The 26,685-nt window shown below is 38.9% G+C and overlaps 1 protein-coding gene and 1 pseudogene across 1 annotated transcript in view; both read right to left on the bottom strand.

Annotated features, from left to right (window-relative positions):
* Positions 1-25,798, bottom strand: LOC131228073 (histone acetyltransferase HAC12-like; annotated as a pseudogene).
* Positions 18,938-26,685, bottom strand: part of LOC131237771 (probable histone acetyltransferase HAC-like 1) — a 29,275-nt gene continuing 21,527 nt past the window's right edge. The window contains exon 17 of the mRNA XM_058235741.1: positions 18,938-21,676. The gene's annotated coding sequence lies outside the window, so the exon portion shown is untranslated. The remainder of the gene's footprint in view (positions 21,677-26,685) is intronic.

The raw sequence follows: 26,685 nt of genomic DNA, 5'->3' as shown, positions 1-26,685 counted from the left end.
CTATGCAATAGGCTTCTTCTGGGCTTCTCTTGGGTATGTACACAGCGGGTCATCCATGGAAAGATGAGGTTTCATTTCATGAATATGATCAAACCAACCTTCCCTTTGATGACAAGCATCGCATACATCATACTCAGGGCGAATCTCGCAACGCCAACACTGACCCATTTCAATTTTATTGTGGCAGACTGCTCACGAGCTCATGGAAATGGGCTCATCTGGGTTGTGCAGATGATAGAGGAGCATCATTGAAGAATACCTAGCCCGACGAAGAGTATCGAACTGAAGATGGTGCTCTCGACAGAAGTTCAGGAACATATCCCTAGTTTGGGATATGTAACAGCAAATGGTCTCTTCTTTACCCTTGTTATCTGAACACACACCATTCACCTCAACCTGAAAGGTTTTTCAATGTTCAGAAACATTAAAATAACAGCAAATCCATTAAAGACACTTAGAGAACCACAAAGATAAGTTTTAGAACCTGCATTATATTGGAAACATTTTAGATGAATGCCATTTGCAGACACATGCCCAAAGTGGCACACATGTGTCAGGAAGGTCCAATGGTGAATTTTCCCTAGCCCAAATACTAGGCAGGTTTAGTTGTCAGGTGGGCCCGACCCATACAAAGATGGTTGGAAAAGGACAATCACCACCCTACAGTCAACACACATGTTGATCCCACACATGCATGCCAGCTTTGGTACGTATGGACACTTGCCGATTTGTGCATGTGGCATTCCTTGATATATGGAGGATGACACTTATTTCAAGTACTCACCAGATGAAGTAAATGCTTTTCCTTATTTTTTATAGGGTGTTTTTCACTCTCATGAAGTCTTTGCTCTACATCGTGACACCTGCAATAATATAGAAGTCATGAAATAGAATGTACTTGACAACCATCAGAAACTCCCATACTGCATTCAGTTGTGTTTTCCCAATGATAATAGTCAAGAGTCCATAGAATCATACATGCAGAAAACAAAGCATTGGAACACTAATCTCTTACTACAAATTTCCTAGCAATGATAATGCTAGAATTATCAAAGAACATTTTAGTAAAATAGGAGTGGAAAGGAGGAATTAGTTGAGATTGCTGACCATGAAATACCCCAAAATGACCATTTTCAATATCTTGAGTTGTTAACTCATGAGAGTGGAGAGAATTAGAAGGATGTTGCTCACAGAATTCGAGCTGGGTGGATGAAGTCAAGAAGGGACTTTGGAATCCTGTGTGATCACAGGATAGGTATAAGACCATCCATGCTTTTAGGGACAGAATGTTGGGCATTTAAGGAGCAACATGTTCATAGGATGAGCGTATCCGAAATGAGGATGTTGATTTGGATGAGAAGCAAGACAAGGAAGGATAGAATTGTAAAAGGATGCATTTGAGGGAACTTAGGAGTATCACCAATAGGTAATAAGATGGGAGAAAGTAGACTTAGTTGGGGGACATACAATAGAGACAAATAACTGCACCAGTTAGGAGTGAGTTGGTTCAAGTTGATGGCAATAAAAGAGCAAGGAGAAGGTCCAAAAGGACGTGGGTGGAGATAGGTAGAAAATATTTAAGTACCTATGGTTTAACTGAGGATTTGGTCCTTGATAGAGTGGATGACAACATTATTCGTGTAGCTTACTCCAATTAGTAGATATAAGGCTTAGACGATGATAATGATGACCATATGATGGTGCGTTAGGACAAAATTAGATTGATTTGATGGTCTTTAATCTTTCAAAATGGAAATTAGTCATTGGATTTGAAAGGAATGCAACTCCAGTTTGGGGGCAGCTTTCTCACCATGAATATGTAAGGAAAACATATTTCCAATTTGGTCATTTCCTCTTTATTGAACTAATTATTGCAATTTACTTCAATTATGCATCCAAACAAATCCTTAAAACAACAACAAAAACACGATATTCAATTCTGGAAACCGATATGATTATGTAAATCAAGACATGACTTACATCTGGCAAAGTTGAAAATTTCGGCATTGGCTGCAAACCCACCGCTTTCCATCTACTATAAATTGGCAGCACTGGGAGCAAGAATATTGCAAGTTGGCAATGATGAACTCTTCCTTCGTTTCATAGATTGTTTCGCCAAGCTGTTGAATTTCATAAGAAAAACAAATGAGACTCAACACTCAATTCCTAACAATGCTACATCATGCATGGATACAAATTAAGTGCAGATCATATCACATCAAATAAACTACAAAGAATATGAGGAATGCTATTATCACCCAATCGTTCCACACCTCCATGGGGCACAGGGAACTGTGTATGGCATCTGGACCAACCATCTAGTGTGAGCCATATCATGGATACCATTCTAATGATCCTAACCATTCTATTAAAGGAGTTCTGATGAAAAAAAAGGGCTGGTTGCAAAGAAAAAAAAGAAGACATTCACATTTAATGGACTGACATCCTCATACAAGCAAATAAAACTGTTTCACTAATGTGACTTTTAGGTGATGACACAATCAATGTTGGGCCCACTAGATGAACACTCCAGATTTTGTACAAGTATGACACGTCCACATGCAATTCTGTAATATTTGCTCGTCGTATTATTGATTCTATGTGGAATACACACACACACACACACACACACACACACCTTGAATGTTTTATATGTGGAACCTTGGGTTTACCAATGTGGTGGGATGATTAAGACCATTTTGTTGGCCATAGGGCTTGTGGGTGACCACTAATGATTCTGACATGCATCAATTGAGTTTGAATTGACAAAAGAGAGGGGGGGGGGGGGGGGGATGGGGGCGGATGGGGATGTGATTGGCTATCCTAGACCATCCATTCACTTCGTTCTTATGGTCCAAGCTATAAGTCATATATGATGGAGAGAGCAAGAGGAGCTATCCTAGACCGTCCATTCATTTAGATCTTATGTTCCAAGCTATAGATCATACATGGTGGGTCATCCTGACTGTGAATCAGAGGGGTGGTTTTAATCATTTTCCATTTTAGTAGTTGATTAGTTGAGCCACTAGAAGTAGACTGCTCATCTTCAATTTTGCCACAGAGGTCCACAGATCTTGACAGTGCAGATCCCTAGGATCCTGTTTGCTTTGTTGATCGTGCCTATTAACGGTCTGCATGTTTGACCAGCAGTGAAACAATTGCCTAGGTGAAAAGGGTGCCTTGACAGTCACATGGCTGTCCTAAACTCAATACTGAAGAGCTCTTAATTAAGTCAATATAATGAGAAAGAAAGGAAAAAACTTCAGAAAGTTTTACCTTCTGCATTAGTAGAATATCCTTTGAGGTGTCACCAGAAAGGCTAGAATAACCAGCAGCTTTCAGAGCCCTACTGCTTAATCTCTTTCTTCCCCTCTTCTGCGCTTTTCGTTCATCTTCTTCTTGTTGGAGAAGATTTATACTTTCTTCGATAACATCAGGCAAGTAGTCGCCGTCAAAATATGGCAAACGAGTCACACTTAATTTGACCTTGCACTCGTCAACAGGCACAAAGAAACGATCATATAAATCAGTGCGCTTCACCACAATATTCTCCTTGAGAGCTTTATGTAGCATGGATTGGTACCTGAGAGATCATTTAAACAACACCAAACTAATGTTAGATAACAAGAAACATGTGTTTGTACACACACATGAACATGTACAAATAAAAACTGCGCGTGCTCACCACTCTCTCAGCCTATCAGATTTTGGCAACTTCTGCGTCTCAGGATGACAATTTAGTACATAATCATCTCCTTTCAAAGGTGGGCTGGACCATATGTGACAGCTAACGAAACCCTTTCTCTTGCAATAATCGAGGTATCCAATCTACAATTAATAACAAATAAGTTTATATATGTGAGTATCAAGAAGCTTTCAAGGGGCTCACTAATTCAAAAGAGGCACAGTTATTAGCCAACTAGCCCTGCTACGGCTACACCCCTAATGCATGCTTGAGATCCAGGCCATTCATTAGGTTGGCCCCATTTTGTTTTTGCCAAAGCCCAAAGATCAGGCCAGTGTAGTCATCAGACGTGCAACACATGTATGTCCAATGTGGTCCTTTGGTCAACTTTCACCATCCCCTTTGTTCATACATGTGGCCTTCCCAATCACCAGACAGGCCTGATTTTTTAACACAGAAAATATAGTGGGCCTGCTGATCAAAGACCTGGATCTTGCACATGTTGCATTAGTATTTAGAGGGAGAGTATGACTTGAACACTTAGCCATCACATTTCTCTTAGCCAAGAGAAACAAAAACCTATGAAATGATAAACATTAGAGTCACAATAAAAGAACGAGGAAAGTTAGGAGAGGGATGATTATGAACTAGATGTACCAATATTTCATGATAAACAAAGGTGCGCAGAGCCTCTCCAGTCACAGATTTTATCTCGGGCCTGAAGTATTTGACAGAATCAAGATATGAAAGATAAACGTGCTGCTTATTTGGGGATGGACACTCAGATCCAAATTCCTGTACGTGCATGCTGAACAGGCACACATCCACCCCTTCAATCTTCTGAAACAACATAATGACCTGGAAAAAGAGAAAATGAAATGTCATTAAGAACCGTCTTTTCTTTGTTCGCAGACCAAAATATGATCATTTATTCATGCTCCAAAGGGAAACTAAAAGAATGCCATGTTTATCTTTGTACTATATAGAGAAGCTCCATTACTCTTAGAGCACTATGAGTTATAGTGCTCCTCACGTATTGGGAAACTTAAACAGTCCAATCTATTGATCTAGACTGTCCATTAGTTCCAACACAAATTTCATGGACTACCATGCAAATACCACACCAAATATGATGATCTCAACCATCTTATCGATGGCCTCTAATATGAACAGTCAAGATCAATTGTACAAAACAGGTCCAAGTCTAACCAATAATTTATCAATCTATTTGATAGCTCCCATCATGGATTGCTTATGATTCTAAACAATCATTTCTCCTAGGCAATCCTAACAATCCCATCCATAGTTGGAAAAAAGGATGGATAAAAAATCTAGATGGATTTGATCACCCACTCGGTCTTATTTTTACATGGGAGCTGTTGAAATATATTCCAGACTTAATAAATGGTTTAAATTGATATGTTGGGCTGTCCAAGCTAGCGAGTGAAACTAGGAGCACTATAACTAATAGTGCTACAGGAGAATCGGAGCATCTCTCGTATATAAATAAAAAAGAAGTTGGGAGGATAGTCACTCCAAACTGTGGGAACAGCTGACACTACCTGCCCGACTTTGTCAGCTGCCTGGTGGACCACCCTGGAAAACTTCTTTAACTTTCTAGTAATGGATAGTTATTGAGTGCCGGGAATATAAATAATAATCCTTGGAAACCATTTTCAAAATGATTAGTCCTAATGATTCCTCTGAGAGAGTAAGACACACCTTTGATCCATATGGGAATTCTGTCGGGTAGTCGTCTTTTTTAAAGATCTCCAAAAATCGGGGTTTCACTTCCAATTTCTTGTCAATGGATGAGACCACTCTGACAACAAGACCTTCGGCGCCTTGGACCTGACAATCAAATGAAAATGAATGTATATACTATCATCAAGTTGTAGTAGTTGTTGAGGCAAGAAACCAGATTCATGAAATGAGGGACACACCATGATTGCATGTGAGTGAAAGTGGAATGTGAGGAAGTGTGGCATTGAAATAGGTAAATAAGAAATATAGAGAAACTGAATATGCAAAAACATCTCACTATTAACATGGAAGGCCTATCACTTGGAAACTTGTGGTATGGAGAAGAATTACCCATGAAAAGTGAGATATCAAACACACCATCAGACCGAGATAACATGAATACCCTTAGAATGGGAAATGAAAAGGCTACTCCGAAGAGTGGGATCTTAAATCCTAGTGGAGTGCATAAGGTGGGCAGCAGCATGAATGTTCTGTGGACTGAAAATCAGGACGGTATGCTATTTTGGTTCATAGAGAGGAAATGACCAAATTGGAAAAACTGATCAGTAGTCCAGTCAAATATGAGGAGAGTATGATTCAACATCCTACTCCCTTGAGGATCCTTGCAAGGTTCTTTTAGATTATAAACTAGTGAATTTGTAGACTTGGTCCTCAAACAACCAATGATGGTGATTTGATATGACTGCAGTCTGCAAGCCCCATTGAGAGAGTGGCTTATTCTATTATGAGCTCATCGTTCATCTCTAAAATGTGAACTGTAGAACCAAACGATGGCATGCAAAAGACCCTGTTATATATTGATCATTATAGATAAAAAAGAAAGTAATGGGCTTGCATTTTAAGTGACTTCCCAACAGATTTCACAAAGCGACAAGAGGATTGTAAGACTATGAATCTTCCAAAGACATGGAAATTTCACAAGTCAGCACAACTATTAGCAAGAAAATCTTAACATATCTTAGATTCCTGTCATTCAGCAGTACACTAATTACATAGTTCCAAAATCTACTCCAGTAGTTCACTAAATATATAGTCACATAACATTTCTATACATTTATTTCATTGCTATGCATTTATGAACTTAAAAATCTATATAATAATATATTTTGATTTTCATGAATTCTTAAAAATAGCAATATATTTTTGGGCTTTTGAGATATAACCCCTGCCTTTTGGCCTATAACCAAATACCCGCTGCCCTCTACATATTCCTAAATAGAACTGTATCTTTTGAAACTTTAGTAAAATAAAAATAAAAAAATCCTCTGCAGTCAATGATCCATACATGCGATTATTGTATTTTCAAAAGTCCAAAACTGCCCTTGCATTTACCTATGTGGGTCATTTCACCATTTATCACAATTACTACCAATTGTTATTACTCATCTTTCACCTATTACCTACTCCCTTTGCCAGTCCCACATGCATTTAAAGCCATACCCTTGCACATGTGAGGACGTGTAAATATTAAACAAGTGTATGAATTTGATTCGTCCATCAGGAAGGAAATAATCTGTACATCATTCTGTTTGTTGCTAATGGTTGTTTTTTGTCCTTTCTATCAAGCTAGAGTACTGGAAATACTACTGCGAGTGTTTTTTGTTTTTGTTTTACTGCAGTTCGAATACATAGGGGTTTATCTAGGAATACTTATAAGGTATAGGCCAAACTATATGATTTTATATGTTAAAAACCCCATATTTTTTAATAAAAATACATGCAAAGGAGGGAGACATTCTCAATGAACAATTTACCTCTTCAAACTTTTTTCCTGAAAGCTTTGCCCTTTTCTGTCTCTCTTGCTTGAGATTCCTAAAGAGTCGTTTCTCAATGTGATCACTAAGAGCGGTTCTAGGCAAATCTTTGGCACCAAGGAAAGCAGTCTCTGGTAAGGGCTTTCGCTCTCCACTTTCTATCTCCTTCATGTAGCAAAATGGGCAGGTGTATTCAGCTTGCCCTACTCCATTCCTCTGTGGATTGAAAAGGGCACATATTTGATGTTGCCAAGCTTCGCATTTATCGCATTGCACCCACTGCAGAGAAACATCCATAAGAAAGGAAAGAGATTATCTATTTTGCTAAACCATACACCATGGATCCTCATGGTAAGCTCCAACAAAAATGGACATGTACGCAGTCAATGTTCCAGACTGTTCATCACGTGACAGTGGATTGGTTATGGTAGAAATATCTCACTGATCGTAAAATCTTAAACATCTAGTCATCTACAAACGGACAATATGAGAGAATATTGGCATCAATCTGCATTGAACGAGAAAAAGTTCACCAATTGGATGAATCTTATCATCCAATGCATGTGATTTGTAGACAGAAGTACATCCATAACGGTGATCCACTCAATAAACAGCCTGGACCATGGATAAGTGTGCCATGTGTCCGCTTTGGCTGCAATCGATCAGATAAAAATTGTTGAGCTGTGTGCTCTGCTTAGATGTCCAACTAGCAAACAATTAGAGGGAAAAAGGACTTACTGCTTCTTCGATTTCCTCTGTGTTCCTCTGCTTCTTTAGAATCGTCTTAGGAATAGCAACTCCTTCAACAATGAAACTCTTGCTGTGGTTACTATAGCATTTATTGCAAAAATAGTGCTCTGTCCCGCCATTTTCCGCAGTATAAAACATTGCATTGCGCTTGATACGGTCATTGGATAGTGAGCAATATATAGGAGGCGGCTCAAGAAAATGATTCTCCGCTCCACACAACTGGCAAAAGTTCATACTCGCTGACTCTCCCATTGCTTGAATATTTTCCGCCTCTAATTTACTCTGGAAAAATGCAGAACAGAAAAAAAAAATGTAATCAGACAATAAGCATATTATGGGGAAGGCAAGTGTTACTTTGGCATTGAAGTTGAAGCATCTTAATCTCTACCATTCTAATGGCAAGGATAGAGTTGGATTTGTTTGAAATTTATCAATGGTTGGGCTGGGGGCCATCTAATGGACAGTTGTTCGCTTGGGATCCCCAGCCCAACTGGAGTGGCCGAAGGGGGCTGCCTTTGTTGAAATTCACAGGCCCAATTTGTATTTGAGATTCTAAACTCATCAAAGCAGTAGCAATTACAAGGGGTGAAGCTGGTTGTGGATTGTAATAGCTTTCCATTGGTCATCAAAGGAGTCTCAAGCAGCATAATTAAATGGCTGAAAGAGGTCTTTCCTTACTGGAGGTTTGCTGACCTGTTAGAAGAAGTTTTTGATATTTGTTACAGGTTGCAACTTGCAAATGAAGTTTTCTTATTTAATAAGATCTGCTAGCTCTGAGCAGACATCTTAGCTATGGACATGTTTCACAAATCCACACTTAAAATTAGCTAACTATTGGGGTTCTTTTGTTGTTTTTGGGCTTGTTCTGCTTTCTGTAAGGGTAGCATTCCCTGTTGTTAGGGGGTGAGCTGCTGCACGTTTTGTCCTAGTTGTTTTTCCCCGCCGGTCTATTGGTCTTTCTCTTTTAATAAAAAATGCTTCATAAAAAGACCGCATTTAATCAAAGTGGACAAATAAGCATTGTAGAGATAAGTGTCGACTGCCTACTCTAATGAAAATGAGAAAAGCTAGTTATATGTGAAAATAGGACTTGCAAATATAACAATGAATTTAACATATGAGATGCGAGACTCATATATTTGGTCTTGTAAATGGACCAATGCATGTGACATGTTGACTTGCCATTAGGCAAGATCCACCATGTAGATTCCCCAGCACAAAATTAGGTAAGTCTGCTCATCAGGTGGGCTACACATGTATGTCGAATGTAGACCGTTGGTTAATCTTTTTCTTACCATTTATTTTGCATATGAGTGGGCTACCTGATGAGCAGACCAACCTTTTCTTTGAGCCATGGTACTTAGTGGGGTCACCTCACATAGTAAATTGTAAAATGATAATGAATAGACAAACAAGAAAAGCTTGATATAGTTGTAGAGATTTATAGACTAACCTGACCAACACCCTGCCTAAGATTTCGGATATGCTCCTTAACTTGCTCTGAAGTGAACATCTCGGTTAAGGACACACCTTTTACCTTTGGTGTACTTGACATATTTCCTTCAAAACCACAAACAGGTCCGTTCAAATGAGGAGACTGAGGTTGTCGAGCTTCATCTTGTTGGGTTATTATATGATGAGTTTCTTTTTGAAGACATGGTACTAGGCCCTGCTCTGACATGTGGACTTCTGGTTCCATTGGAGCAAAGCATTGCTCTTGCTTTACCACTGCATCGGTCTGTGAAGCACTAGGGATTCTGCTAGAAGCCTGAATGACCCATAGGTTTGGATTCCAGAGTTGATCCCATGGATCTTCAATCATGACATACTTTGTTTCTTGACATTGAAGCTCAGAAAGCTGATGATCTTTAGGAATTTGCTGTTGGAAAGCTTCATTGTGATACTGTAGTCCAGTTGTTGATGATATTTGCGTACTTTGATAGCATGGAATTGGGGTCGAATCCAACCAATCATTATCTAGTAGAATAATAAACCAATCATATTGTGATTTAAAAAGAAGAATATGAAAACCAATAAGTCCATAGATGATTTTGGAATATTACCATAAATTGAAGAATTCAGATAGCCTTCAGCTAGCCAATCAGTGAATGCCATCTCGTTCTCCATAAATGTCGGCATGACATCTGTAGCTCCAATCAGAGTGGCAAAAGAGGGAGGAGAGGGAGGCCACAGATTCATGTTGGAATACATCCCAATATCCATCTGTTGGCTGATATTATAGGACAGAACACTATTTAGACCTCCAATGAGCTGTTCTGAAGTAGTATTCAGTCTAGTAGGTGAAAGTATATTGTTTCCACCAAATCCAAGAGACATATTGGAAGGTTGTTGTTGTCTTAGGAATCCTGCAAAATAGATTTAAAGATAGTGAGTACTGACTACCATTGTTTTAAAACTTATCAAGTCATTTTCAAATTCGCCAAACTTTCTTAAGTCGAGTCTAGTTTCCTTTTTTTCTTTACTCTAATCATATTGCTAACTCATTGCAACGAATCCACACACAGGCACACATGAATAGAAGATTATTCTAGATCTTTTTTTTCTTTTTTTCTGTAAAGAAAGAAAGGATCAGTTTTTAAGGCTTAGATATGTAGTATTTAATTATTTATGACTACTTTCTAGTGTTGTCAAAATCCTACGATATACGATTTACAATTTGAGTCAAATTTTAATCAAAATGATTTAAATCCCATCTTTGAATCCCTTTTTATATGAATCTTATGATTTTATGATTTGAATCCATGACTTACGATTCAAATCCCAATTTACAATTCAAATTATACCTGTTCTCTTCATTTTAAGCTTCACTTGGCTTTCATTTTATGTTTTTGAATTGGTGGGGGCCTCAAGAATCATTTAGAAAATAAGCTTTTAATAATTAAAAAAAATCATTTAGAAAAGGTATATTATTTTATTTTGTTCTTTATAAGAGATTAAATGATATATATTCTCTTCAACATTAAATTGTAGAGTTTTTTTTTTTTTTAAAATAATTTTTTACTTCTTAACTAGTCAAAACACCAAACCAGTGTATATGGATGGTTACAGTCATATTGACTTGTATGTATTGTGCAATTATGGTTAGAAATCAAAATATATATTTTCATTGGCCTACAGAATCAAATGCCGCTTTTCCAACGTGATTCTACATTCAAGAAAGTTAACAAGAACATAAATTATTAAAGGATTCTTGCATGGTTTTAAGGAAAATTTCTTAGAAGACTTAAAGATAAGAATCGTTTAACACTATCATGACATGGTATAGCCTGGTGCATATTGATGGCAAAAGGATGATTGCTGAGTTTTTATTTTTAATTTTCTGATTTATTTATATATTTCATATTTTTAAGAAGATCATAAAAAATCTTATGATTTACAACACCATTTGTGATTCGATACATTTCAACCCCTATTACGATTTGCGAGACGATAACAATTTTGACAACATTGCTATTTTCTTTTAGTTTCACAGCTGGATCCATCTTCACCTCTTCCATTTGAATATTTAATGTTAAAGTTTTTAAAGATTTCCGGGTCAGTTAAATAGATTGAAAAATCAGGGTAGCAGTTAAGGTACATAAAGACTAAAATCAGGGTAGCAGTTAAAGATTTCATGGTTTATTCGATTTTCCAACCAGGTTTAATCTCCTATACCAAACTATTTTATCTTTTGGTCTTATGGTGCTTCTTTAGTCATCCTCCCATAAACGCTAAATGAAGTGTTTGTTTGATTTAACCTTAATTCTTCTCTCTCAATCAAAGTTAATCTACTTCGAATCTTTTCCAAATATGGAATTCCATGGATCTTTAAATGGGATTATATGCCATTGTTATAGAAAACTTTCCTCTAGCTTTTTGTAGACATATATTCATTAAACAGTGGAATAAGTATGATTACCATCACGTCTTATTAGCCGGTAAGAAGTATTGCTCACCACCACCATCATCAAAATGGTTAGTTGAGCCTAAAGCTTATTTCCAACTGTTAAAATAACTTCTGTCAGATGGGTTTCCTCTGGCTTTCGTTTGGTTATTTTGGGAAGTTGTCAAAGGGAACGAGTTGTCAAAGGAATCCCTCGTTGATGTAGAGTCGGGTAGCAGACACTTTCATGTCCAAGATGGATGAGAAAAGGCCCGATCGGAGGCAGAAGTCATCAAGACTGTCAGAACCTTAAAACACGCATATCTCGCAAACCGGAATGAGTTACTCGACGTACCATATATGACTTTGGGGTAGGACGAGCTACTTTAGCCAACCAACCCAGCATGCCACGCCGAATTTGCGAGATTCCACCACATCGAAGGTCAAATTCCATGTTTAATTCCGTTTTTACTATAAATAGTAAGTTTTAGTTTGATTATAAATCTTCATCGGTTGGACTTTAGGAGTTGCGCCAAACATGAAAAGTGTTTAGAAAAATTAGTAGAATAATGTGGTTAAGCTACATAGGACACTGTAAATAGAAAATTTACGTTACGAATTTTAGGGAGTTTTAGTTATAGTTTAATTCCTAAACTTATTCCAAGTCTTGGTATCCCTATTTAAAGGGTTGTAGACTCATTTATTTCATCTATCAATCAATCAACAAGTTTCTTTCATATATATTAAAATTATTTCTAGTTTTTATTTTTACTCGTGGATTCGAGAAGTCTGAGGAGTCCAGAGAAGCTTCGTGGATTCGAGAAGTCTGAGGAGTCCAGAGAAGCTTCGTGGATTCGAAGTAGTTACCCCTGAGGAAGACGGTGATCACCTCGTACACTTGTCAAAAAGGATGGGTCCCATATAACTTTCACATTGTTTCCAAAGTCTCGATTTAAACTTTTTAGTTCTAAAAGATTATTCCAAAAAATAAAAGCAGAAAGATTAATTGAAAGTCTCGATTTAAACTTTTTAGTTCTAAAAGATTATTCCAAAAAATAAAGCAGAAAGATCAATTGAAAATATCAATTTATGATAGTTCCAAAGCATAATTTAAAAAAATAAAGCGGAAAGATTAATTGAAAAGATCAATTTACGATATACCTTCATAATTATAACCGTTCTTGAAATTTCTTCCGAAATCGCTTAGAAGAAGTTTATCTACTCCCCTTCGAAAAAATCGCAGATGACTGATATGAAGCCGATATTTATAAGCAGAGCGTTACCTGATCAACTGCTGCCGTCGGGAAAACGCGCGGGAACATGCTCTGCAAGGGATGCGGGGACGGGGGCCAATCAAATTCCGCCACGTGAGCTCGCGCCAACGTCTCCGCGTTGGGTTGGGATAGCCGCGCTGGACGCGAATTTACTGGGAAAGCCTTCCGCACGATTTCCTGTCCTGCTGGGAAGCTAGGTGGGGCCCACCGTATTGTTTTTTAGAAATCCATCCTGTCCATACGTTTTCATAGATCATTTTAGGACAATAGAACAAAAATAAGCCGGATCCGGCCACAGGATACGGAAAACTGTGTAAAGAAATTCCTACCGTTGAATCCTTCCTGGGCTCTGCCTTAAGTTTATATGTCATCCAAATTATTTATAAGTTAACTACCACTTGGATGAACTGAAAACTCTAAAACCTTAGCTTGATGCAGAACTTTTGTGACCCTACGAATGTTTGAATGGTAACCATTCAATTCTCACTGTTTCCTATCGTGTGGCCACCTGAGTCTTATATCGGTCTCCTTTTTGGCACAATAACTTAAGATAATCTCAAAAAACGGATGGAAGGTGTGGATTTCACACAAACATCACAGTGGGCCTCCCTAGATTCCCAGCACAGGAAGTTACCTGGAAATCCGCCTCCAGCAGCGTTAGGTAATTGGCGCGAACTGCCTACGGTTGTTACAAACTGAAAGCCATGTGAGTAGAACTTGATTCGGTACACTCCGTCTATCAGATACACTGCATCATTCTAACCATTAAACTCAAAAATCAGAATAATCTAGAACTCAGTTGGGATAGAACACCCACCGTTAGTTCTACGCAGGACCCACCTTGGTGTTTATGCCATCCAATCCATTCACACCTGATGCGTCTCGTTAAGTATTCCAAAACGCAGGCATGATTTCGTTGATGCTGAATCAACTTGATTTTTGGGATCAACGCCTAAAAAGTGGTTATGTCTGATTTTATGTACGTTAACCCCATTCCCGGAAATGGATTGGCTACTTCCCTGCCACCAGCCAATGGTTGATTGTCGGTTCTCTGTGGGCCCACCATGATGTACGTGTTTCATCCATGCCGTCCAACTATTTTTCCAGATCATTTTATTCTATGAGACCAAAAATTAGGTACATCCCAATCTCAAGTGGACCACATTATAGGAAACAGTGTTGCATAAAAGTTATGGATCAAGCTGATATTTGTTTTTTCCCTTCATCTGGGCCTGCATGACCTAATCAACAGATTGGATGTCAAATAAACAGTACAGTGGACCTTAGGAGGATTTTAATGGTGGATATCCAATCACTATTGTTTTCCTGTGGTATGGTCCACCTGAGATTTATATCCCTCTCATTTTTTGGGATCAATTGCTAAAATGATCTGTAAAAATTGATGAACGGAATGGATGAAACACATACATCATGGAGGGGTCCAAGGAGCACCGACCACCAGCCATTGGCTGTTGGCAGGGTAGTAGCCTATCCGTTTCCGGGAATGGGGTTAACGTACATAATGTATCGGGTCACCACCCAATTCACTTCCACCTAACTTACATTTGATTGGACGTCATGCTGAAATGATCCCAAAATAAATTGGACCGAACAATTTTTAGAGGGGTTCGGTCGGTGTGACGGGCCTACCTTCTATAATAAGCCGAGATATATGCTTTGGGTTCTGCCATAATGTATTTGTTTGATCACTAGGGCCATCCATTTTACCATATCATTTTGGGGCATGAGCCAAAAACAAAGTATAAATTTCTAAGTGGATCATACCACAGGAAACAACGGTGATTGAATGCCCATTGGCCATACAACTTTTTGACTACGTCATACAGACCTGGGTAATGCTTGCCATTGAATGCCCACCGTTAGAAACCTCCTTAGGCCCACTATAAGGGCATTCAATCACCACTATTTCATGTGGTGTGGTTCACTTGAGATTTGGATCTACCTTATTCTGGGCTCGCCTCTTGAAATGAGCTGGAAAAATGAATAAAATACATAAATTAGAGTGGGCCATAGAGCTTTTTCCAACACCAATGTGGATACAGGAGGAGCGGGTCACTCCCTAATTCAAATCTCTCTTTTCAGGGCATGAGCCTAAAATAAAGCATGTCAAAATCTCAGGTGGACCAGGCGAAACAATGCTGACTGAACACCACCATTAATCTAACTTATTGATGAGGTCACACAAACATGGAGAAAAAAGAAAACACATGTATTAGTTTAATTCAAAATTTTTGTTGCCACTAGAAGCTTTTAATGGTGGCCATTCAATCACCATTGAAATCTCCCTAGGGCCCATCTAATGTTTATTTGTGGCCCCCAAGAAAATTTTAATGGTGGGTGTTGGATCACCGCAAATTCATGTGGTGTGGCCCACTTGAGCTTATTTTTTAGTTATGGCATGAACCGAATATGAAGCACGTCCGAAGCTCAATTAGACCACACCAAAGCAACAGTGGGGATGATGACACGCACCATTGAAACCTTTCTAGAATCCCACGATAATATTTATTTTCAATCCAAGCTGTTGATAAGGTCCTGCGGATCTGGATGAAGGTAAAACACAAATATCAGCTTGATCCATAACTCTTGTGGCCCCTAAGAAAATTTTAACGGTGGGTGTTCAATCACCACCATTTCCGGTGGTGTGGATCACTCGAGCTTTGGATCTGCTTCATTTTTGGGTGCATGCACTTAAATGAACTGGAAAAATGGATGAATGGCATGGATATAAAACAAATACATCACGGTGGACCCCATGGCGCCCAACACATCACCACATTACTTGACTGGTCTCCTTTCCATTGGCACCAGCTTCGGTGGATTCTTGACCATGGGTCCCACGGTGATGTATATGCCTTGCATCCACTCCGTCTATCTGTTTTAACAGCTCGTTTTAGGGCATGATCTAAAAAATGAGCAGATCTAAATCTTAGGTGGATCACATCACAGGAAACTGTGGTGATTGAATACCCACCATTAAAAACTTCTTGGGGGCCACCAAAATGTTTATTTGCCATCCAACCTGTTGATAAGGTCACAAAAACCTGGATGAAGGGACGATGCAAATATGAGCTTGATCCAAAACTTGTGGACCACAAGAAGTTTTTAATGGTCAATCACCACTGTTTCCAGTGGCGCGGTCCACCTAAGACTTGGTTCTGCTTCATTTTTTGGATGATGCCCTAAAACCAACTTTCATTCACCGTCTATTTGAAAGTCATCGGTGGATGGACGGACGTGATATGAGAATTTGCTTTTTGAACTAAGATCCGTAGGTTTCACTACTTGGACGACCCTGATCTGCCTTCCCTCTGATACATGCACCGAAGAGAACGATGATATGGAGTCAGGTTCACTGCAAGTTGTGGCAGGGTTGAGCAAAAGCTGGCTGGGGCCCACATGGTTTGAATATGACATCCAACTCGCCCACGTTTTCAAGTGATAACCCTCATGTTTACATCAAGTACAAAGACCAACCTGATATATATATATATATATATATATATATGTGTGTGTGTGTGTGTGTGTGTGTGTGTGTGTGTGTGTGTGTGTGTGTGCGCGCGCGCGCGCGCACGCACGCACGCTGCAGCAGCCATGGACCATGCATCGGCCTACTAGCTTTGACTGTGGGCCGGGCTTGGGCCTTGCATGAGGATTTGAGGTTTTGGGTCGGGTTTGGGCTCCAGTCATTTTAGCCCACAGTCATACAACCGATCCATCTTGCATGTAGAATGTTAGTTTCATCCCTCTAAAATGTATTTATTTTTTTTTTTTTTAGATGTGTGGCCCACATAATCTAAGGGATAGATTAAAAACATTCAAGTGGGAAATGGTGTACATACATGCCGCCATCTATTGATTCGTGTAAACTCAACCACCATATAAGTTACATATATCTACACCAATCCAGACCGTCGAAATCATGATTTATTATGGACCATGAGAAGTAGGGGCCCATGTATATAGCCTCTGTTAGGATTTATGTAATTCCTTATTGATGGTCACTAGTTCGGCAGTACTAAGCTAAAGAAGATAAGACGTCAATGAATTCCACCTTGGATTCTTTATCGTTGGGACTCAGCTTTTCTTAGACCTGCCAAATCCTCAACCAATCATCGGATAGGACCCACCTTGGATGGGCCCAGATCTATCCATTAAAAATCTGGGTTCAAACTATTCAATGGTCACCAAACAGAAAATTCATGGCAAATCATAGGACTTTCTCCAATCCATCGTTACATACCTGAGTGAATGTACCAGACCCAAATCTAAAATTTGTTTGAAAGGAAATGGCTGGTTGGAAGAGAATGGGTTGGACCAGAAAGAGCATTGGAAGGTCCTCTTGATGGATCGGAACCGTCCATTAAGTCCAGCAGGACTCATTTTGGAGTCTATCATGCAAAAATATACTAAAGGGATTATCCAATGCATCTTTCATTAGCCTTATTTCTACAGCCATCCATTTCTTTAGCCATGGATGTAATTGTTACAATTGCCTAACAAAACTGATTTCTTAAAATCATAAACAATCCAAGATAGGTCCTATCAAACCTATCAAAACGATGGCTCTAATTGTTAATTGGACTTATTTTTGTGTAAATTATCTTGACCGTGCATATTACATACCGTGATCAAATGCAACAATATTGGTTAGTATTTGTATAAAAGCTCGTAAGAATGCATTGGAATTTTATAGTATATGCACCTGAATTTAAATTTTATTCAGTAAATGAGCTTTAATGCACCAAATTAGCATACATGTATGACATTTGACAATGATTATAATAAAACTATTGAAATATATATTTTGACCAAAAATGAGAAAATTATGAGCCTTAAGTGGGCCACAAATATAAGGTTCTTAGACAACATGACTCACCAACGTTTTTTAACCATCCATTACATGGCTAATGTTTGGATTATTTTATTTGTGTGATTTTATTAATGCAGTCGATAATGAGATTGCTTGGGACGATGTCATCAATATGCCACTTGTACGGTGGATTAGAAGTCTAGTGATACCTTTGTTACACGCACGACTCTCTTGCCTTTAAAAAGTAAGTCATCTTTCCATTTACCACCTCTTCCGATCCATTCAAAACTAAACTTAATGATTTTAAAACACACCAAAAAGTAAATTTTGGTTTACCACCAATTTCATTTCACATTAATTTACACCCCAATCCAACAACCTTACTTTTTCTAATTCACACCAGAACACCCTTGCCAAACAACCCATTATAGTGCTCTGAGAGCACTAGAGCATCTCTCTTAATTAAACGTTATTTATAATTTAATTGTCAAGTATCGAGTCAAGTAGAGTCTTCGAGTCCACCCTATCCAACTGGATATCAAGTTGAGTTTTTGAGTTGTCAAACTACGCTAAAAATGTAAGCAAGCAATACAATCTCCAACATGGGCATTCTAAAGCTAACTCACTTGTGTTTAGCGAAAAATGGAATGAATGCAAAATAGATATGAGTTTAGAGAAGTTGGCACACTAACAATGGTTTCCTTTGATAGGAAATGCAAAATCCTTCATAATGCTTATTCATTGAGGAAAAGAAAAGAACAAAAAAAGAATCACATTCATAGTATCAGAATCATCAACAGTATGCTAAAAGAGGACCAATTATTCGTTGCAATTCGGATCCTCTGAAGCATTGCATCCATTTGAGTGAGATAAAAAAAATTGTGGTATAAGTAGTGAGAAAACAACAATAGAGAAAATAAATATCTTTGAAATGGCAATCTAATAACCCCCAGTAGACCTTCACCATTTGTTGCAACTTAAGGAGATCGCTTGTGGTTTAGATTGGGCTAAACAACCATATAAATATAAGACATGAGAACTACCACATTAATTTGTGCATGGATTCATGCTCAAACTTGCAGGTCATGCAAGCACATACAAATCCACTTTTCTTTCCTTTCTTTTCTTTTCACTTTGAATAATTTTTACTTCTTTTTTACTAAATATTTGCTACTACTGGCAAGATCTGCACTGACAACTGCTTAGCCTGGGCTGGTGCCCTAGGTTTTAGGGCAGCCATCACACCCTCCATTTTTCTCTTGCATGTTCTACCCACTTGATGACCTGTCTAGCTTGATTTTCAAAACAAGTTACCCAATAGACCCAAACTAATGATTGGTCCAGACCTGTCAGCACTAAGTATTATTTTACATTCTACTCCAACCAATAGTTTTGGTATTTTCATATTTTATAGGTGCATGAATTGAATGACTGATGATCAGGGGAAATTGGAACAAAGACATAAAACATATCTACATAGGCGAAAGCACCATCTTGACAAGTGGAATACGACCCAAATGATAGATATATCCCCTTTGATGCTGATAATCACCTCTTGATTCCTTCCAGCAATGGATTATAAGGCATGTCGAGGGAAGTGGCCCTCCTTTGCACCACAAAATTCTGGCCAACTAATACACCCAGACTAACTTCAAGCCTCACCGAAAAAAGCTTGCCTTTCAGAAAGGTTTACCTTCTGCCCAAAACTGCCACCAAGCATCTTAAGAATATATATGAGATTCAAAGTTCCATCACAGAAAAGGATCATACACCCTGCAACTGCATGTGAGAAATTTAAAACTTTAATTGCTCTAACTCAAACCATAAATCAACGCTTCCATGTTTGGATCTTCAGTTGATGCATTCATGAGCCATGTGGGCCTCATCAACATGCTTTCAAATAGCGCTTCCGGAGTGCAACTCGCCTAGAGACCATAACTTTAAGACTTGCCCCATTTCATTCTGTTTCAGTCCCCATTTTGGTCTGGTGACACGTCCTGTTCTCTAATGAAATCAGTACAACTTAGGTGAAATCGAGTCATATCAGACAATATTTTGATCCATGGTCATCAAGGGTTGGTCTGATTTTTATAAATGCCCATTGGGATAGAGAGATGATGTGATCTGGAACTTGACAAAAACCAGAAGCCTCACCTTAGCTTGGATCTTGTATGGTCTTCAAATCAAGCTAATGGGTATGGAATCTTTGGCTTTGCTGCACTGCCTAGCTTGGAATCAATACCAATGAAGGACACACCCACATGGGACTCCATGGAATTCCACCATAAAAGCCAAGAGATCCCTTTAACTTATTTCCAAAATACTTGGAAGAAAAGCTATTGGGAAACTGACCCAACCCGGGAGCTTTATCTTGAAGATTGATATGTTAAGACAGTTACATAGCATGATCAAAGCTAGAGAATGTTAGATACAAGTCAAAGAATAAAGGTTGAGACTGGTAAATTGTGGTAAAAGCTTTGGGTGGAGGACGATACCTGGTCACCACTTTCCATGACAAGCAAAGATATAGCTTCTATGCGTGCACCAAGGTCACATTTGCATGATCAACTCGTCCATTGTAGTTCTCAGTTTGCATATGAAGACTGAGGAATTATACTCACAAGCTAAGGTTGCATTTGGACGTACAACTGAATTCCATTGCAATAAAATTAGTTCAGTGAATTGGAAGTGACCAAATTGCAAATTAGTTCAGTGAATTGGAAGTGACCATATTCTTAACTGAAATCAGGTTACTTCCTCATAGGAAATACTAAGGCCCTGTTTCGTAGATGCCTAAAAATGAGTTAATCTCATTTTAGTTAACACTATGTATTAGAGATCTTGATCTGTAATACATAATTACTTTTTTAAAAAACAAGATGAACTCATTTTTAGGCTTTTGCCAAACAACGCCTAAGGTAATTAGAATTTGGCTTGTTCCATCTCTATTGAACTGATTATTGAAATTAAATTCAATATTGCACCACACTCAGCCCACAGGAAAGTGAATTTTGTGTTGGAAAATGGTGAGTCTGAAAGAATATCTCATTTAACAAGGAGGAAAAAACTCATTTTCTTTTCATGTACAATTTACATTTTTCTTTTTCCCACTCCCTCTATGATAAAAATAAGAAACTGCCAAAAATGTATGAGAACACATTTAATATAGCACTTGTTTCTTGAAAATATGCTCTCTTCAAAAATTCCTATGCCTAAATTGGCAACTGTGTTTACCACCACCGGTAACCAAAAAAAAAAAAACTGCCACCTTCCACGGTTCCACCACACATCTAGTTCTTCTGTCTGTACAATTGTTTGATACCCATCCAACTGTACAATTGGGTAAGTTACTGTTTTCTTCAACCTCTACTGTTTCGCCTTCTCTTCATTGGTGCAGACCTCTGCCGATGATTGGACTGCGATACCAATCTCTTATTGCCACTGGAAAATTTTGATGGGACCTGTTATTCTGTCCCACTGATTAGTAGAGCTGCAAAAATAAATAAATAAATAAAAATTCAAAGCTTAAAGATGGGTGGGTCACATGCAACACAGTACAAGGCAATTGGACTCTTCTACTTCCTTGCAGCAAACACAACCTCCATGAACATACTGGTCTTGCTAGTATGGCCACAGCCGAGAAATTCTTCAGCTATACAGCAACTTGTATAATGGAAATTGGCAGTACTACATCGAGGAGGAGCATCTCCAGAAGATCACATTTTTCCCATTCTGCAACAACTCACATATTGATAGGAGGGAAATGTGAAAGGCCAAAGTTTCACTAAGCTAGCTGCGTTCAAAATCAGGAAGCTGAAAGAACCACAAAAGATTCATAACTAAGAGGCATGTTAAGTTGTCCACATGATTGCTGTGAAAGGACCTAGTTCCCCTATACTAATACAAAGCTAATTGTAATTTGGTCATTTCCACTCCATGTAAACTGATCGTGAAATCCAATTCAGTATCACATCCAAATGCAGCATGAGTTTCTCAGAACGTGTTTGGCAATAAATGTCATTAAATTCACATTTATTGCATGCTTGAATTTGCAGTAACCAATTAGGTATTAAGTATTAAATGATGCTAAAGGTATGCTTGAATTTGCAGAAACACTGTTTTACCTTCATTTGACACACACACACACACACACACACACACACACACACACACACACACATGTAGACATGTGCACTCATCAAGTGGACCATGATATTGGAGATAAATTTAGGGCTTAAAAGAAGTTAGCTAAGTTTTCTTTAGCTGTCAGTTAGCCCGATGAGTTGACTGGCATGATTTTTGGGAAAGCGCATTAAAACTGTGGGACCCTCCTGATGGACAGATTAGATCTTGCAGGCACGTGCCTAGTCAGCACATGCTGCAGCATGGTGATGACTTTCCTTAGGCATGTGTGTATGTATTAGTGTCAAACTCAACTAGTTGGAGAACAAAGTTAACACCAACTAGTGGATTAGTGACAATAGTCATGTGTTCAAGACATCCTACCTGTCCAAATGGTTGGCCCTGCATGAAGATCACTTGGTAAAAGAGTCATGCCAATCCACTTATCAGATGGGCCACATGTGTCCATTGGATCAGATTGGTGGCAGTCCATTGTTTTCTTTGGTGTATTCTTTGGTGTAGCTCATGTGAGAAGATTGACCTGATTTTTGTGCTAGGGTATCTTCATGGTGCGGCTCAGCTTTTGGATGCCTTGCAAGTTGCATACACATTACATGATGGCACTAATGAGTTACTTGGTATATGACACAGTCCAACTAGTTGTATTTGAGAATACCAATATAACATTAAGAGAAAAGATGGGCATATATCAAAAGGATAAAATCAAAAAACAGGCAACAACCAACAAGAGTCTATTGCAAAGAGTGGACAACCATAGCTTGCTCCTTTCCCTGTCCTTGTGTAAATCGATGCCAAGAATCCTCTTTGCAGCCCCTAGATCTTTCATCTCGAATCTCCTAGATAACCGAGCTTTCAATATATTGATTTCAAACATGCTATGGCTGGTGATAAGCATATCATCAATATATAATACCAGAATAATGAATTCTCCATGACTCAGTGATCTGAAGTAGACACAATAATCAAATTCACTTCTGATAAACCTCTAGCTCAACATGAAATAATCAAACTTTTTATACCACTGCGTATGCGACTGTCCCACGTCGTGCAACGTCCTCTTTAACCTGCAAACCTTATTCTCTACTTTCTACACCTCGAACCCTTCAAGTTGCTTCATGTAAATACGGTCTTCTAGTTCCCTGTGTAAAAAAGTTGTCCTCACATCCAACTATTCTAATTTTGGATTGCATTGGGCAACCAACGCTAATACGAATCCGATAGATAACTACTTCACAACTGGTGCAAATATCTCACTAAAGTCGAAACCTTCTTGTTTAGCATAGCTCTTCGCAACCAGTCCAGCCCTGTACTTGTCCAGTTTCTTACGGAAGATTTACTTGCACCCAATCGCTTTTCTCCCAACGGGAAGCACTACTAGTTCCTACATTTCATTATTGTACAGAGAATCCATCTCATCATGCATTGCCGTCATTCACTTCTCAGCATCTGGGTCATCTAATGCTTCCTGGAAGTAGACGGATCTCCCTCATCCATAATGAGGGAAAACATAACATTTGAGTAATCCTTGTATCTCATTGGTAACCTGCGATTTCTCGGTGGATTTCTCTTAACAAGTGGAGCCATCACCTGTTCCTGTACCGCTCAGCTTCTTCGTGTTTCGCTTCTGTCTATTTCCACATCAATAACTAATTTTTTCGGTTTCCTAGTGCTCATACTTCCGATACATGGAACCCTCATCGAATTTGATGTCACGACTAAATATGATTTTTCATGGAACCCGGTCGTACAGCCTGTACCCTTTTTTTCCATCATAATAGCTAGCTTATCTCTCTCAACTGCTAGTACATGACAGTAAGCATCGCAACAAAAAATCCACAGCCCCGAGTAGTATACTTCTTGGCCTCTCCATACCTCTTCCGGAATTTTGTAATCAATTAGTGTAGACAGGGAACGATTCACTAGCAAGTTGTGTTAACAACCTTAGCCCATAGCTCCTTGCCTAATGCCACATTACTTGGCATACTTCGGGCTCTTTCCAAAAGAGTCTGATTCATACGCTTCACTACACCATTCTACTCTGGTGTATGCCTAACTGTGTTATGCCTCATGATCCTCTCGTTCTTCCAAAATAAATTAAATTCATTTAAAGTAAACTCTCCGCCGTTATCGGTCCTCATAACTTTCAACTGTTGCCCTAACTGTTTTTTTAACCATTACCTTTCACAACTTGAAAGTGACAAACACATCAGATTTATTCTTCATGAAATAAACTCACACCTTTTTAGAGTAGTCGTCGATGAATGTTACAAAGAATGATAACCCTCCTATAGAAACAACGGGTGACGGTCCCCACACATCAGAATGCACATAGTCAAGTTGACCTTTAATTATATGCTTCCTGGTTTTAAATGACAATCTTAGTTATTTACCATATATGCAATGCTCACATACATCCAAACTAAAAATTTTAAAATCCAGAATTAAACCCCGATCGAGTAGTACCTTCATACTGCACTTGCTCATCTAGCCCAGGCGCACATGCCACCACGTGCTAATGTGGAGTCTGCTACAGACGTTGCAGGTCCATCCGATATAGTGCTCTTGATCAACTTGTACTTGTAAAGGTTTCTGCTTCATTGTGACTTTATAACAGTGAGTGCCCCCTTGGAAACTTTCAGGACACCTTCATACCCAACGAATTTGCATTCGAGTACCTCAAGAGCTCTTAGAGATATTAGATTCTTCTTCAGGTTTGGAACATGCCTCACATTTGTCAAAGTGCGTTCCACCCCATTGAACATTTTTATACAAATTGATCCAATTCCAATCATCTTACTCACTGTATGTGGCGAACCAACTCTGATGAGGACACATGTGATGCAATGCCCCCGTATCCAAAATCCACTCGTTATACAAGTGTCTGACCTTAGACACAGACAATACATCGTAGCCACTCATCTCCTCGCTGGATTCCGATGAACTGTTCTTTTTGGTGAATTATCATCTTTGTGTTTTGGGATTTGTGTAGTCCTTCATATATCATGTCCTGCCATAATTCCAGCACTTCAACTTCCCTTTATGCTTCGACTTGGACCCCGATCATGACTTACCCTTCTCTCGTTTAGACGGTCCCCCCCTTGCAACCAGTGCCCCTATAAAAGTACCTTTCCCACCGTTATTCCTTCTATGATGCTTCAACTGAAGGGAAAAGATAACAATATTGAGGTCCAAGGAATCCCTACCATGGCATAGAGTATCCACTAGATTCTCGTAAGAACCTGGAAGGGATGTCAACATCATTGGGGTTTTAATTTTTTCATTGATCTTCGCCTCCACACTCATCAGTTTGCAAACTAGTTTGTTGAAGACGCTGATGTGTTCAGAAAGATCCGACCCTTCTGTCATCTTCAAAGTGTACAACTGTCTCTTTAGATATAGGCGATTGGAGAGCGAATTTGTCATGTAGATGCTCTCCGACCTCACCCACAAGCCCGTAGTACTAGTCTCACTAATAACATTATAAAGGACCTCGTCGGCCAAGCACAATTGAATTGCACTAATCGCCCTCTGATCTAAGTCATCCCAAACCTCTTCTTTCATCATTTCTAGACGTTTCGCTTTGCCAAGGAGTGCCCGTGACACCCCTTGCTGAATTAAAAGGGCTTTCATCTTCAACCTCCATAATTTGAAATTATTTTTACCAGTAAACTTCTCAGTTTCGAACTTTACATTCGATCCCTTCGATCCCATGTCTCATATTCAATATAAAACCCCAATGTAAAGCCTATGCTCTGATACCACTTGTTGTGTGCAGCTGCCACTTGTAGGTGTAGAAGTAACCATAAAATGAATCAAGCACGCAATAGGAAAATGAAAATTCGAGCAAACATAGAGAAACACAAAGATTTTACTTGGAAAAATCCTTGCGGGTAAAAACCACGGCACCAAGCAACAAACAATCCACTATAATCAGAAAGTTCTAAGAGATGGACAACTGCAGATTCGAAAGCCCAAGCTTTCTCCCCTTGCAAAACCCTAGAAGTCATGTAGACTCTCTTTACAATACACGGATTAACCCTAATTCCATATTACAAAGGCTTATATAGACTTCCATACAAAATTAGAAACAAAACCCATACTTACGTAGGACTTGTGCATCCCGATCGATCGATCCCACCTGACATTCAGTCAGCCGGAATCATCACAGGGACTCTCGGTTGACCGAAATCCAACCTTGGTTGATCGGGAACATTACAGGGAGGTTCGATTGACCCTATTGGAGTTTGATCAATTGAACTCCACTCGATAGATTAAAGACACTTTGACAATAGAAAAGTCCTGATCAAACTTTGTATAGACTTCGTATATGGTATCACATTAGGCTATAATTGCAAACGCATGCTTTGTGATGGGGTGAGTTGGGAAAATTGAAATTCTACTAAATAGATGTCGATTAGCTATTCCCATCTTCCCTTGAGATGGTTTAAACTTGATAATCACTTCCAATCAAAGGAAATAAGAGCAATTGCAGCAGAAAATATAAAGAAATGGAGAAGAGAGATAGAAGAGGGGATGAATTTGTGGAGTATCACCGCAGGAACATCTTAAAGGAGTCTCGCTTTTAGAGCTCTAGAAGA

This window comes from Magnolia sinica, chromosome 2 (assembly GCF_029962835.1).
Source record: "Magnolia sinica isolate HGM2019 chromosome 2, MsV1, whole genome shotgun sequence".
NCBI classification, from domain to species: Eukaryota; Viridiplantae; Streptophyta; class Magnoliopsida; order Magnoliales; family Magnoliaceae; genus Magnolia; species Magnolia sinica.
Note: the sequence above shows the minus strand (reverse complement) of the source record. Positions and strands in the feature narration are given on the sequence as shown.